Source organism: Mustela lutreola, chromosome 11 (assembly GCF_030435805.1).
Source record: "Mustela lutreola isolate mMusLut2 chromosome 11, mMusLut2.pri, whole genome shotgun sequence".
NCBI classification, from domain to species: Eukaryota; Metazoa; Chordata; class Mammalia; order Carnivora; family Mustelidae; genus Mustela; species Mustela lutreola.
The window spans coordinates 14640720-14655931 of NC_081300.1; the positions used below are offsets into that span (position 1 = coordinate 14640720).

The 15212-nt window shown below is 40.1% G+C and overlaps 1 protein-coding gene and 1 long non-coding RNA gene across 4 annotated transcripts in view; one reads left to right on the forward strand and one right to left on the reverse strand.

Annotated features, from left to right (window-relative positions):
• The window catches only part of CDH20 (cadherin 20), a 207211-nt gene that overhangs the window by 135015 nt on the left and 56984 nt on the right, over positions 1-15212 (reverse strand). The window lies entirely within an intron of this gene.
• LOC131811502 (uncharacterized) lies at positions 2400-6147 on the forward strand. The gene is made up of 3 exons (XR_009345958.1): positions 2400-2505; positions 4894-4929; positions 5713-6147. It is a non-coding gene; the product is annotated as an uncharacterized LOC131811502 (long non-coding RNA).

Consider the following 15212-nt stretch of genomic DNA (forward strand, 5'->3'; position numbering starts at 1 on the left):
CATTTTTTTCTTGAATATATGTCATTTTTTTAATCTCAGGAAGTTATTTCTGTGTGCTGGCAGGGTAAATCTATGTCGTCCTCATTTAGAAGTAGTTCAGCAAATCTAATCAGAGAATTTGTTGGGGCCCAAGTTATAGGCAGGGTGGGGCATGAACCCTTCTCTAGCATGGGCATCCTTCTGGATCTGCAAAGGCCTGGAGATCCCTTTGGTGTCTACCTTCAAAAAGTTCCTTCAGCATCCAAAGGCTTTATACTTCCAGAGAACCTAGCTGTCAGACCCAGCCAGGCATTTTGATTTAACTGTTTCAGCTCTTGGAAGGCCAAGTAAAGGAGAATGTTCCTTTTCAAAGGACATCGAGGGGGAACCAGAGAGAGGCTGTGTCTAGAACCTCATGTTCCATCAATTGCCTTTTAGACAAACCAACGTTTGGTCAATATTCTCTCAATTATATTTGATAAGCCAACCTATTCTCCTTAATTAAAATTTTGGCAGGCAGTCTTCATGTGAATTTATGCCAAGGATTTGTTATAATCTCCTTGTTTTGCGGTTTCTCATTTTTAATAGTGGAAGAAGAATTTCATAAACCCTTCTGAAGGAGAGTCTCTGTAAACAACAGTTTTATCTCCTGCATAATCTTTTTAGATCTCTGCATATTTGTGTGGGACAGGAAAAATAACATTGCCCAAATATACTGTTTTAATTTATTAATATAAATTAATTTATTAATATAGTTAAAAAAGGCACTTGTAGGAAATTGATTTGAAATAGATGATACTATGGCATAAGCATTAGTTTGCAACATTAGAAACAATGAACATAGAAAATCAACATTATTTATAGACTTACCAACTACCTACTACCAGAAAATCTGAGTCAAGAATATTTTAAAATGTGGAGACCCATGACTCACGTTTACATTTAACACTTGGCTGTCCAGTATCAAAGCAACGTGATCTTGTTTCCTTGTTAATCCTACACATAAACTGATATTAAAAAAAAAAAAAAAAACTAAAAACAAAAAACTGCCAGTGATGTAAAAAAACAAAAACAAAAACCCAATACTGGTAACTGATGTAAACAAAACAAAACAAAACAGTGCCTATGACATGAAAGGAACTTGATACGTTTTAGTTCTCACAGCCTACTCTACTCCCCCTTCTCATTTCTTAGGCATTTCTTTTCTCTCCTCTCTTCTATCAAAGCAGGGTAAGTTGGGAATAGAAAGGATGGAATTGGAATAAGCTTATTAGAATGCTTAGCAGTGCATCATACAGGGAAATATTGGCAGATGAGTTTCAACATGGGTAAAATGAGTACAAGAATGATTAGTGCCTCTTCTCATTCCAAGACAGCTTTCTCTGTTAGCATGAATACTGGAGATGCAGCTGCACGGGTGGCAGAGTCTGATATGCCAGAGCTAGGAGAAATTCCAGGGAGAGCCAGCTCCTCACCACCCATCAGATATTCTCAGCCCAAGAAGGACAGTCCCTCAACTCTGGGGATATATCGGAATGGCAGCCACTTCCTCTTCCCATGACTCAGGCTCTGGTCATCTGGGTTTCCAAGCTATGATAATAACTATTCAGTCTTTATTTACTCAGCTCGTAATAGAAAATCACTGGAACATCAAAGACTGACCTTAGGTCATCCCTAGATTCTCAATTCCAAGATTTATTCACCAAACTATGTTTCTGTTGGGACACTGTCCTACCTGAAAATGCATAATTTTGCCTTTGTCTGTATGCTCTAAGATAAAAACTTGCTCATTACTCATTATCATTTGACACTTCTAGATGAGAGCATCTGGCCCCGGTGAATTGAACCTTAGAAGTAAAAGTGTGTAGATATCAGAGTGATGTGTATCCCTGAATCTGGCAGAAGCACTTAAGAAATAGCCAACACCCTCAAGGGAAGAGAGAGGAGTAAAGGTTGTCTTCCTTTTGCCTCTTCTGAATTACAGGCATTACATCAGAGTAGCGGGATATCCTTCACATCTAGGTTCTCCACTTACACCATCTTCCTTTGTTCATTTTTACTTGCATGTAACCTCAGTTATGTGGTACGTATCAGAGAAGAGAGTCCAGCTCTTGCCTTGAAATCTTCCACAAGCTAACTAAGGAGAAGAGTGAATTTTTAGATTATTATCTTGCTGACTGTATCTATCCCCCTGTTAAACAGTATCTGCTTCGGTTGGTACCATCTTGACCTGGTAGTCTAGACAGAGTTAATGCTCATTAGCAGGCTGGAGAGGTCCTGGATCTTCTCTGCTGGGCAATATGATGTCACAGTTTCCCTCTTGTGATACAATTTAGAAAGAGGTTGAGACCACAGGTCGGGGAGAGGGACATGCAACAGGAAGCAGCCCTATTGTCCCCTCACTTGGTAACAGCCTCACAGTACAGCAACACATTCAGCTCCCAGGATAAAAGCAGGTGTTTTGCTTTAATTAAGACCAACAAAGACTATTCTGTTCTCAATAGGCTTATATTTTTAGACACTAAGGTAAGGAGGAAGAGAACATTATCCCATTCTGTGCATAAAAATAAAGAGTCAGCATGAACTGCATAATTAAGAACTGAAAGGGGGAAAATGCAATTCAATTAAAACTGACAGAATAATACACGGAATCAATGGCTTTATTTGGTGTTTAATGATGATACTGTTTTCATTTCATTATACATGAGTCATAACCAGCTTTGCCTTAGTTTAATTGTATTCCTTACAGAGTAAACTGAAGTATGCAATTTGCAATAGACTCATCAATTAGAAAGAGGCTTATTTAAGATTATCATAAATTGATCCCCGAGACTGAAACCAAGTTTTTTCCATTCCAGTATGTCACTTTATTGGAATGGTGAGCAATTTAGGAAGGAGTGGAGGGAGCTGTTGGTAGGGGAGAGGAGGAACAGTGCGCAAAGGGTAAAGCCTGATTTCCATGAAAAAAAAATGATAGTAAGTATGTTTTCCAGTGGAGAAAATGATATGGCAATATATTTTTGATCCAGTGAGCTGAACAAAACACGATGAGATTTTAGGCTGGAGAGGAAATGCTAGATTGAGCTGCCCGTATGAAATGAATCATGGTATTGGCACAAAATCAAGTGTAACAGGGAGAAGGTGTTTCTCTATGTGGCCTTATAGCCATAGAGATTTTAAAATTGGGGCATGAGACCTAAAGAAAGTGGGAAAGAGAGATAAGCATGATAAGTTAGGCTACTTGAGTACATCTTGGAATTAGTGGCAGAATACAGAACATTTTGCTGTTAGGCACGTGAATCACAGAAAACGTCTCAGATGTTCCACTCAGTAGAGTTTCATACCACTGCCAGTGCTCTGTGAATACAGCTGGGGACTCAACGTGAATTAGCAGCGAATACTGAATGTTTCTAGGGTCAGAATCTGACAGGTAGGTCCTAATGAAATGTGTCTATCTTATGTCTTTATTTCACTAGTTGTATGGATAAAAGTTGCATGCGTGGCTACATTTCAAGCATACTATATAAACAAACAGATTAATGGGCTCTCCTTTATCCATAACAGCTCTGCTCTCAAGAACTGATAATGGATTGGGTCTGGGGAAATAATAATTTTTCCGCTAGTCAGAGAGTCAAGGGGACTGTCCTGTTCTTGGATGGTGAGTGCTAGCTCCCCAGAACATTACATAGACTGGATCGTGTCATAGGAAGCTTAGCCTTCTAACTCATTTCTATTTTCTAATATGAGAATTCTCTTTCCAACCAGTCAGTGCTAGACCCACTCTCATGCCAGTGATTCCTTTCTAATGACCTGAAATGGACAGCGGGAAAGCAAAAGAAAGAGAAAAATCCATGTGCAAGAGCCTACAAGCCCACAAAGCAAATAAAACAGGAACATTCGCACATGCTGGATGTCGTAGATAATCTTAAATGCATAGTAAGGACTCCTCTTTAAGGATCATTTCTGTATCTTCTGATATACTTCTGCTTTTCCTTTCCTTTTTTGTTTTGTTTTGGATATTGAAAAAAAAATGTCAACACATGAGTCAGCAGAAGGGTTTTCCGACCTTGCATGTACTGTTCTTTGAGTCAAATACTTGACTCAGATTTTGATTGCATAGCCATATATAGAGTTAAATATGTACCTCTAGATATATTAACTTTATACATATGAAAGTAATCCTAAGGAGACCAGAATTAAATTGCTGTTACTCTTTTCAGCTTCTAGGATTATTGTCTGTAAAATGATAGTTTTCATAGGGTGATTAAACATAAGAGCTAGCATTCATGTGAGGCTACAGTGAATAGGACATGTCCTGGGTATGATTTTTATGCTAACTGTGATAAGCAAACATTGACCCATTCAGACTTTCTTACTCATTCTAGCTGAAGACAGCATTATTCAGTTGCTGGACAACTACACAGGTTTAGAAATGTACTCGGTTGCTGGGGAACAATAAACTTTGCTTCCCTTTTTAGGATTCAAGCAAATGACCTTGGTCTTCTTACCCTGTGATTCAACTAGTAGAGCATGTGAATTACAGACAGTAGTAAAATAAAAGGGGGGATAAATGAATGTGGTATTCATTCATTCATTTCTCCCCCCTTTATTCTTACATTCAGTAGACATGTTTTGGGCATCCCATATAACTTAGGCATTATGCCAAGTGTTAGGTATTTGCTCTAATAAATATTTTATAGCACTTTCTGTGTGCCCAGTATTGACTTATTTAATTGTCATAACAACTTTATAAGGCAAGTGTCCCTCATTTTACATAAGAGGAAACTGAGTCATAGGTTGAATGACTTGCCCAAGGTTGCACAGCTAATAAGCACAGATCTGAGATTAGGACTGGGGCAGGCTGGCTCCAAAGCCCATGCATATGCTCCTAACCCCAAGTCTCTTCTCTCCTAGAACTTACAGTCCAGAGGGAGCACAGACAACAAACAGGTAAACAAAAGAGAAACAAAAATTAACGAGTTGTGATAGGTCTACGGGAACAGAGGTAATGGAGAATAAAGGGTAGCAGCTTAGTGTGATTAGGGGAGGTTTCACTGAATAGAGGATAAACTGAGGCTGGAAGGGTGAAAAGGAGGCAGCCAAGTGGAGGGTTGAGAGAGTATTTGGGCCAAGGAAAGGTCAGGTGTTCAAGGAACTGAACAAGGGCTGGGTGCTAGAGCAGCCAGGAGGGCCTTTGCTGCCTCAGGGGGAGAGTGAGTCAGAAAAAGGTTTGAGACAAAATGCCTGCAAGAAACTATATGAGACAGAGAAAACTATTTGTTTAGATGAGAAAACTATTTTTGGCATATGGAAAGTTGGGATGGAGATGGGGAAGTCTATGGAGGGAAAGAGGAGAAGTAAGGAGGACAAGAGTATAGGTGAGTCCCGTGGGAAGTCTTAGAGGTTTGCCAACCACCAAGAAACTCAGAGATGCTGAGATTGGGGTGACCTGTTCCTGTGTCCTGGGTTGATGCCCACGGAAGGAACAGTACCTTTCTCAATCAGAGGAATCGAAGTATGGGGTCATGAGTAGCATCAGAGAGGCTCTGGTGGCCCAACATGGCACCAAAGCTAAAACAGTTCCCAGGTCTTCAGAACACAGTAGAGAGATCAGCGGGGATTGAAGGAATCATGCAGACAGCCACCAGGGATGTCTCAGGAGACTTTGTTTAGGTGAATGGGAAATGCTGTCACCAATGTCTTGCTACCATGAAAACCCTCCCTTCTCCCCAGAAAGTTAGGCTGATCCCAGGAGAAGGAGGTTTGCTGAATGCCAGAGATGAACTCCCAGCCACCCGTACGGAATGGAGATTCAGAACAGAAGTGGAATAATGGAAAAATAGCTCTGATCTTTTGAAATCTGAGTTTGTGGAGTTAGGCTCTTACTTGCTTCACATGGAGGCATCTTAGGTTTGGTAAAAATTCACCTGCAGCAAACATTCACACTGCAGGTTAATTACAAACCCCAGAATTAAAGCCAAGTTGCTCAGAGGCAACGTGTATAAACTGTGGGAGAATTGTCAAGCAGAGAGGAGGTCAACTCTCAGAAATCACTGTGGATTTTGGAAATAACTATGGTTTGTCATGAGGTAGAGCTTGAAAAAGCACAAGAGAACCTTCTGGGGTTTTAAGCTCTCTGGGCAGATAAAAAGGGGTCTTCAGAAGAAAGAATGGGGGAAAGTACTCAGGTTTAAAAATAATTTAAAAATTTTAGTAAATTAAATTACTGGTTTTAAGAAGAATACCTAGAAAAGATGAGTTCTGAAAATGATTTTTACAACTTCTAACTTGGACTGTGAATTTTCTAAATGAACTAATCCTTACTCTTTTAGCAGAGCCAGCTAAAGTGAAAATACTGTTCTCTAGTCTAAGAAATGGCCATCAAGGTAAAAGTGAATTGAATACCCACTCAGTGGTGTGTGCTCCTCATTTTACAGTGATGCCTACGCCTGTGTACAGACACACACACGCATGTACGCACGCACAGACATGGGTAGAGATACTCTGCCTGGGGAGAGAGTTGGGAACCAGGCTTCACTGCAGGGCTGGTGCACAGTCTTTGAGGGGGATGGATAGTTTCTAAGACTATTGGAAAAGTACCTGTTCTTCTGAAAAAAATGTCTTGCTTTGCTTTTATGAAAAGAAATGAACACTTTTCCATAGAATATCCCCATAACTAGATCCCATATCTAGCAGTAAAGACATAAAGAGGTTGTTTGAGGGGAGTGGGAGTCTCAGGAAAGAACTTGGGAGTGGCAGTTAGGATTGGAGGGTTCCCATTTGCTACTTGAAACGGCCATCCATTATCGAGATTAATGATTATGACTAGGGTTGAACTGGGAACCAGCAGCCAGAGACAGCTGCTCATGCATCCAGTTATTTGAGAGTCAACAGAGTCTTGCCTGTCAGCATATTTAAAAGGAACAGTCTTACTGTTGTATGGATAACTAATGGAAGGAAGGGAAATATTTCAAAGTGCCGAAACCCACTGCACCAGCTTAAATGGTTCTATAATTTTCTTTAGCAATATTTACTTGTTTGAGTACCAGTGTGGAGAGGAATAATGTAGAGGAAAATGAAGATGGAGGAGACTGAGGAATACTGAGAATGGCATTTCTGGATTGCCATGGGAGGTTGTAGATTTTTTGTAGTGAGAGCACTTGCACAAGTAAGCAGACAGATTGGAGGTTGTGATCAGAGAATGGGGTGTTTTTAATTTCAGAAGTTCGAGGTGGTACACATTTTGGAGTTGATGAGGCTGAAACATGATCAGGGTCATCAATGGCTCAGATAATGTGAAGGAGAAAGTCAATGGAAAGAAGGAGATCAAGAAATTGAAAGCCAAAGTTGGGATGGGTCATCCCTTATGAATGTGGAAGGCACCAAGAAAGAAGACAATGAGTAAGGTAGAGATAAAGACAACAACTCGGACCTAGAAACTGATACAATAGTAACTTATTTGGCGCTTACCACTGCTCTAAGAGCTTTATATATTATCATTGCTCTATTTTATAGATGAGCAAAATGAGGCGCACAGAAGTTGACAGACTTGCCCAAGTGACATTGCTAGCAGGTGTCAGCACTGGTTCTCTGATGAGGGCAATCTGGCCATAGCACCTCCATTCTTAACTACCTTGCTCTGCTGTCTCAGTGAATGGTAAGGTAACACCACAGCTAATGGAGCCAGTGGGCGCAGTGTGAAACTTCTAGAAGCAGGAGGGTTTGTAAAGGGAAGAGGAAGTAGTAGTTTTGGGCAACTCAGACTCTTGGCTTGGACTTCTAAGAAGCTCAAATGACAAACCAGCTTCCAGTTAAGAAAGTGGCAGGTTCCAGAAAGCAGGTCCTCTTGGGGGAGCACAGGTTTCCATTAAGGCAAGGGAAGTGGAAGGAGCGTTCTGTGGAAGGGGAAAGCATACTGGAAGTCTCCCAGGCCCAGTGGAGGGGGGATAGATGGGCAGGTAAGGGGTTGGTCAGATGTACAGACGGTGGACATGAGGATTTGGTGAGACTGGCCAAGAGGGCTTGGGTTTCTAGCAGCAGCTGTGGCTGTTCACCTGTGGAGGCTCCAAGGGTTCATTTTTGTAACTGCCAGTGAGGCAGCTATTGGTAATGCAGTGTGTGTACCCTTTGCTAGGGCTGACATAACAAAGAACCACAAACTGGGTGACTTAAACAACAGATATTTATTGTCTTGTAGTTCTGTATGCTGGAAGTTCAAGGTCACGGTGCTGGCAAAGTTGTTTCCTTCTGGGGGCTCTGAGGGAGAATCTGTTCAAGCCTCTTTCCCAACCTCTGGTAGTTTGCTAACAAACTATGGTGTTTTTTGACTTGTAAAAACTTCACGGTGATCTCTGCATGCTGTTCTCTGTGTTTGTGTCTATGTCCAAATTTCCCCTTTTTATAAGGATACCAACTATATTGGATTGGAGCCCAGTTTGTTCATTTTAACTGATTCTATCTGCAACAACCCTAGTTCCAAACACAGTCATATTCTGAGATACTGGAGATTAGGACTTCAACATAGGAATTTTTAGGGGGGGGCACAGTTCAACCCAGAACAGTGGGTGTCAGGGGAATTGCTCACTTTTGACCACTCCCATTCATTCAATATCTATTCTGAGCACCTGAGCATTTGGGACACTTTACTAAGTATAACAGGGAATATACTGATAGAATGAAACAAAATCCCTGGCTCCAGGGACCCGGAGTTGGTGGTGGTAGGAGTGGGTAGAGTATGAAAAATTCAGATACCTAAAAAGTAGAATCTGATAAATGCCATGTATAAGATACAAGCAGACTGTTACATAAATTAAAAGCCTATTTGAGAAGGGAAGTGAAGTCTTGCAGCTGATTTGGCTTATTTTTTACCGTATAGGTAAAGAATATCATTTCTAGAAATGTCTAATGACCTCCTGCGGGTCTACCTACCATAATTCCATTCCTTCAATTACACCAGGGATATAAACACACTTGCGGACCCATTTACTAGCATGTCATATGTCTTTGAAATGTATCATTTAAAAAATTATTTTGATATAACTGGTGGGAAAAAGATTACATGAGCTTGTAAACACAGTGGAAAATAATATTTGGAAGAAGTCATAGACATTTCTATCGAGAGCAAAGTAACTGAGCTGTTGACTAAATATTGACTGTAAATCTTCAGCCACCCACTATCCACAGGTGCCAATCTGCCTACAGTTATACACAATTTATATCACATGTATTTGATGCCAAAATGCACAGTAAGTTTCTTGAATCCTTTCAAAATAAAATCGTTAACCACCTTGAACCACTGTGGTCTTTGGCTCTCTTAATGGCTTTCATCTTCCTAAGTGAGATCAGAATGACCTAACTGGGAGAAATGGACTGGGCTCTACACTTAGGCCTGGATTCTTCATTGCACTGACAGATGAACATTTGATTGTCACCAGTGCAATTCCAAAATTTTAAAAATCTAATGTTGAGCTAGGATCCATGGACTAGAACTTGATAACCATGGGAGCAAAATGTCTGCCCTGAGTTTCCAGGTGGTTAAGGGTGGATTTGGTGGATATTGTGGCATATGATGTGGAAAGCACAGGAGCAGAGAGAAGATGAAGAGGAAATTGGTCTTTTCCTTTCGGGTTTATAGTGAAATTTCCTTAGAAAGTGGAATAATCTTAGGAATTCTTTTTTTTTTTTTTTTAACATTTTATTTATTTATTTGACAGAGAGAAATCACAAGTAGATGGAGAGGCTGGCAGAGAGAGAGAGAGAGGGAAGCAGGATCCCTGCTGAGCAGAGAGCCTGATGCGGGACTCGATCCCAGGACCCTGAGATCATGACCTGAGTCGAAGGCAGCGGCTTAACCCACTGAGCCACCCAGGTGCCCCAATCTTAGGAATTCTTTAGGGCAAGAGGGAGTGAGAAGTGGAAATCTGGAATCATTGATTTAAAATAGAATTTCTGATTTGTTGTATGCAAATGGAAAATAGAATTGGCTTTGTTATGGACAGTATTTAGGACATCCTGGCTCTGGGTTACAGATGGGTCTGTTTCTCAGCATCAGAATTACTGACGTCCTATAAACTTGACCCAGACAGTGATCCTGACGCTAGAGATGAATTTGCCATTTTGTTTGTGGCAATGAGGGGAATAAGCGGAAAATGCATCATTGAGCCTCTGATTTGTGAAGGATAAATACTAGGAAAAAAAAAGCCCTTTAGTACTTTTTTTTTTTTAAGACATTATTTATTTATTTGACAGAGAGAGAGCACAAGTAGCCAGAGAGGCAGGCAGAGAGAGAGAGGGGGAAGCAGGCTCCCTGCTGAGCAGAAAGCCTGTTGTGGGGGTTGATCCCAGGACCCTAAGATCATGACCTGAGCTGAAGGCAGAGGCTTACTCCACTGAGCCACCCAAGTGCCGCCACCCAACCACCACCTTTAGCACTTTTTTAAGAGACTATTTTTAGGGCAGTTTTAGGTTGATAGCAAAATTGAGTACAAAATAGAGAGTTCCCATATCACCCCTGTCTCCACACATGCACAGCTTCCCTCCATTATCAGCATTTCCGATTAGAGTGGTACATCTGTCACAAGCGCTGGACTGACATTGACACATCACTGTGATCCAAAGTTCATCATTTACTTACTGTTCACTTTTGGTGTTGGATGCAAAATGAATAATGGCATGTATCCACGATTCTCATATCATACAGAGTATTTTCACTGCTCTAAAAATCTCTGTGCTCTGCCTCTTCATCCTTCCCTCCCCCAACTCTTGACAACCACTGATATTTTTACTGTCTCCATAGTTTTAGCCTCTTCCAGAATGTCATTTGTTTGGAGTCATATAGTGTGTAGCCTTTTTAGATTGGCTTCTTTCACTTGGTAACGCGCATGTAAATTCCCCTTCATATCTTTTCATGACTTGATAGCTCATTTCTTTTTAGCACTGGATGGCATCCCATGTCTAGAACTACCACAGCTTATCTGTTCACCTACTGAAGGACCACTGTGGTTGCTTCCAAGTTCTGACCATTATGAATAAAGCTGCTGTAAACATTGTGCAGGTTTTTGTGCAGACCCAACTTCTTTTAGGTAAATACCAAGGAGTGCAATTGCTAAATCCTATGAGAATAGTATACTTAGTTTTGTAAGAAAGCACCAGATTGACCTTCAAATTAACGTTACCATTTTGCATTCTTGCCAGCAATGAATCAGAGTTCCTAGTGCTTCGTATTTCATCAGCATTTGGTGGTGTCAGTATCATGGATTTGGGCCATTCTAAAAGGGTATATAGTGGTGACATCTAATTGTTTTAATTTGTATTTCCCTGATGACATGATATGGAACATCTTTTCATAAACTTCTTTGGCATCTGTATATCTTCTTTGGTGAGGTGTCTGTTTACTACTTTCATGGTTCAAAATCTGTGATGGATAGATACATTTTTTTTTTAAATCAGGACTTTTCTTTTTTTTTTTTTTTAAAGATTTTATTTATTTATCAGAGAGAAAGAGGGGGAGAGAGCGAGCACAGGCAGACAGAATGGCAGGCAGAGGCAGAGGGAGAAGCAGGCTCCCTGCCGAGCAAGGAGCCTGATGTGGGACTCAATCCCAGGACGCTGGGATCATGACCTGAGCCAAAGGCAGCTGCTTAACCAACTGAGCCACCCAGTCGTCCCGATAGATACATTTTTAATCATCATAATCAAGAAGTAGCTTTAGGTCTTGGTTTTAGCTCTTTCTGTTGAATTTCAAGTGACAGTACTGACTCCTCATTCTCTCCTCTCTTCTCGCCCTCTTTTCCTTCCTTCACTCATATTTTAGTGCCCGATACATGGCAGTTTCCATATTGTGTTTAATATATGTCAGTGACATATAATGATGAAGAAAATTGACATGGTCTTTGTCCTTGGCCTTTAGAGGGAGATGGATAGTAACTATCTATTACAAATAAAAAATTGCAAACTGATAAGGTGAGCAAGGAAAAGGTAAGAGAGCTACGGGAATGTATAAAGGCAGCACTGACCCACAGTATATGGAAAGGGAAGCCTTTCCTGAGGTGATGGCATCTGCGCTGAATGCTGAAAAGGCAGGGGCATCATCAGGCATAGTGTGGAGATGGGAGGTGTAGGGTGGGCGAGAATGTTCCAGAACAAGTGCAAGAGACCAAGACTGGAGTAGGCCAGGGGTTATAGGGAATTGAAAGAAGGCCACGGAGGTCAGAGCCAGCAGGAGAGAGGCAAGAGATCTGGAGGAGGCAGGAACTGGATGGGCCAAGGGGTAAGACGCTTTTTCAGTGAGCAGTAAGATAAGCAGGTATTAGTACTGTAAAGCTGTCCCATAGCTGCCTGTGGACATGCCACAGAAAGCAGGCTGGTGCAGGAAAGAGAACGCGATGTTAGCTTGTGCCGGAGTAGCGGTGGAGACGAAAGAAGAGGATTGACTCGAGAAATATTTAGGAGGTAGAATGATTTTGTCATCTGCTTTTTCCACTTGACATATTGTGGGTGTCTTTCTACATTTCAAAAATGTAGGTTCACGTTATTAGGTTTCTGTAGTAGTTCTTTGCACAGATCAATAATGACATATTCAGTAATCTCCCACTGATAGACTTTTTTTTCAATTATAAATGACTCCACAAATGATACCCTTTATGTATTAATTGTCTGGTTATTCGCTTAATGGATATTTTACATTAGATGCCAGACTAACTCCCAGAAACTTTATGTCAGTTTATTCTCTCATAAAAAGTGCGGAAGAATTGTTTTCCATCCCCTTGTATTGTCAATACTTTTGTTTCAGCTCGCTAGGGTAACAGTTCAAAGAAACTTAACATCTTCACTGGCTTTCTTTTGATTACGAGGATCCTGGCTATCTTTTCACATGTTTACTGACCATTTATATTTATTTATTTCCTTTGCCCATTTAGCTATCAGGATGTTCTTCTTTCTGTGGATTTAGCATCACTCTTCTGTAACAGTTTTCATTTATATGATGCAGAAATGTTTGCTGGGTTTTGTTTGCCTTTTAATCTCGCTGACAGGGTTTCCTAGTTTATTTTGTTTTGTTTTCACCATATATGTTTTTTCACTTTTAAGGACTTAAGTCTGTCATCAGTCAGTGTTTTTCTCTATGGTGCTAGCTTTGTTGATATACTCAAAAGGCATTCTCACTCCAAGGCTCTAAAATTATTTTCTAAATCCTTATTTTCTATTATGAATTTGGTTGGAATTTGGTATGAGTAGTAAGGAAGGGTTACGTATTTAGCAAGTAGCGAGGCAGTTGTCCCAAGACCTTTTATTGAATAACCACAATTTCCCTCCTTGATTTGAAGTGTTACCTTTTTTGTTTACAAAATCCTTAGATATATTTGAGGTCAATTCTGAACTCTCTCTTTTGTTTGTGCTCTCTTATCCTATTTTAATTACTATTATTTTGTAACACAATTTTTGTATCTGGTAGTACAGTTTTGCCTGCATTATTCTTCTTAGTCAAATTTTCCTAGTGATTTAAAAATATTTATTCTTTTAGAATGGAATTCAGAATTATTTTGCCAAGTTACAAAAATATCTGATTTCAGTTTTGGTAGGGATTGAATTAGATTTGTAGATTACTTTTACCCTAGCATTATGGGTTATTACAAATTTTTTCAAGTGGTGATTGGAGTGTTATTTAAAATTGGAACAAGTAAAACTTAGCATATACTGTGACTGATCTTTCAGAAATATATGAGTAATTGGCAAGTACATGTTATATAATTCACTGAATCATTGTAGGGTTCTACATGATTTATTCATACAACAAATATTTACTGAATTTGGCATATGATAATAGCTGCTGTTCCAGTGCTGGGGATAAGATAGTCAGCAGACAAGATCTCCTTTCTCACCTTCTTGAGGAGAGATGTGGGTTGGGGAGAGGGGTAAGCTTGGGAAGTATCTGTACTGTGGTATCTCTAGGCAATTCTTTTCCAAAAACAGTTGCTTTGAAACTATGAAAGGAAACTAAGTTGCAGTTGGTCAGAGGGCAAAGGTTTTTGTTTTGTTTTTAATATGGGAGTTACTAGAAGATATTTATCTATGGCAGAATGATCTCTAGGTAGGGAGAAAATAAATATACGGAGGAGAAGGGCAGTGCCTGTAGGTTCCTATTCCTTGAAGGTGAGAGTATAGGAAATGTACTTCTCAGGTGGAGTGTTAGCTTTTGATACAGGAAAGGTGCTAATAAGGAAATTCAGGGAAAGTGGCCCCAGAAAAAAGTATATTAACGTTTGTTTCACTCCTGGAACTAGAGGTACTTTTGGATAGGCAATAATTAAATTTATAATACTTTGCCTGTCATTCATCAGTTTTAGACAAAATGGAGTGTTTTATTCCAGTGTTAAACTGGGGTGTCAGAGTTTCTTCATTTGAAGTGGAATTGCATTCAGCATTTAAACCAGTGCTTAGAACAATGTCTGGCAGATACCTGATATTTAATATTTATTGAATAAATATGCAGCTTAGTGAATGAGCTATAGTTTTGTATTGCTGAGCAGAATTCCTGTCGTGTACAGGTGATGTCCTCTCTCCTATACACCTTACTTCTGTGCATCATGTTATTTCACGCTTCCTTGTGGATAGCAGAAACGGTATTGAGCTTGGGGTTAGATGACTCAATTGTATTTTCTTATTTGCCCAGCCGCTTTGTAGTTAGTTACTTAAGGTTGGAGAAGTTATCCAGCTCCTCTGGGTTTTACTTTTTTCATTGTAATATGAGGTAGTTGGAATAAATCTGTGGTTTTCAATCCTTTTAAACCATTGGGCATTTTCCTTCAAATGGAAGCTTCTTCGGGAGCCCAGAATGTAAAGCAGATAATCTCAGACTCCTCAGCTGAAAATGAGGATGCGAGAGAGTAGACCCCATCCATTCGCAGCGATGTTCTTCATCCTTTTCCACTCTTCCTGCATCTTGTAGGGGCCCCTGAATGGAGTAAAATCTAGAAACCTAATAAGGTTATCTCTAAGGTCTTTAACAATTGCATAAGTGATGAATGTACACGCTCATGTTATTTTTAGTAATCCTGTGAAGTAAGGAGTACATAGTATTGCTACATCTTTTATGGATTTGGGAACTGAGGTTCAGAGTTTATCATTTGCTCTGATCTCAACTGATAAATGAAGGAACTGGGACTTGAGCCCCAGTCCTCTCTTCCTTGTTCGGGCAGTCCTGTCACTGTCAAATGATTTCCCCCACTGGCTGTAAG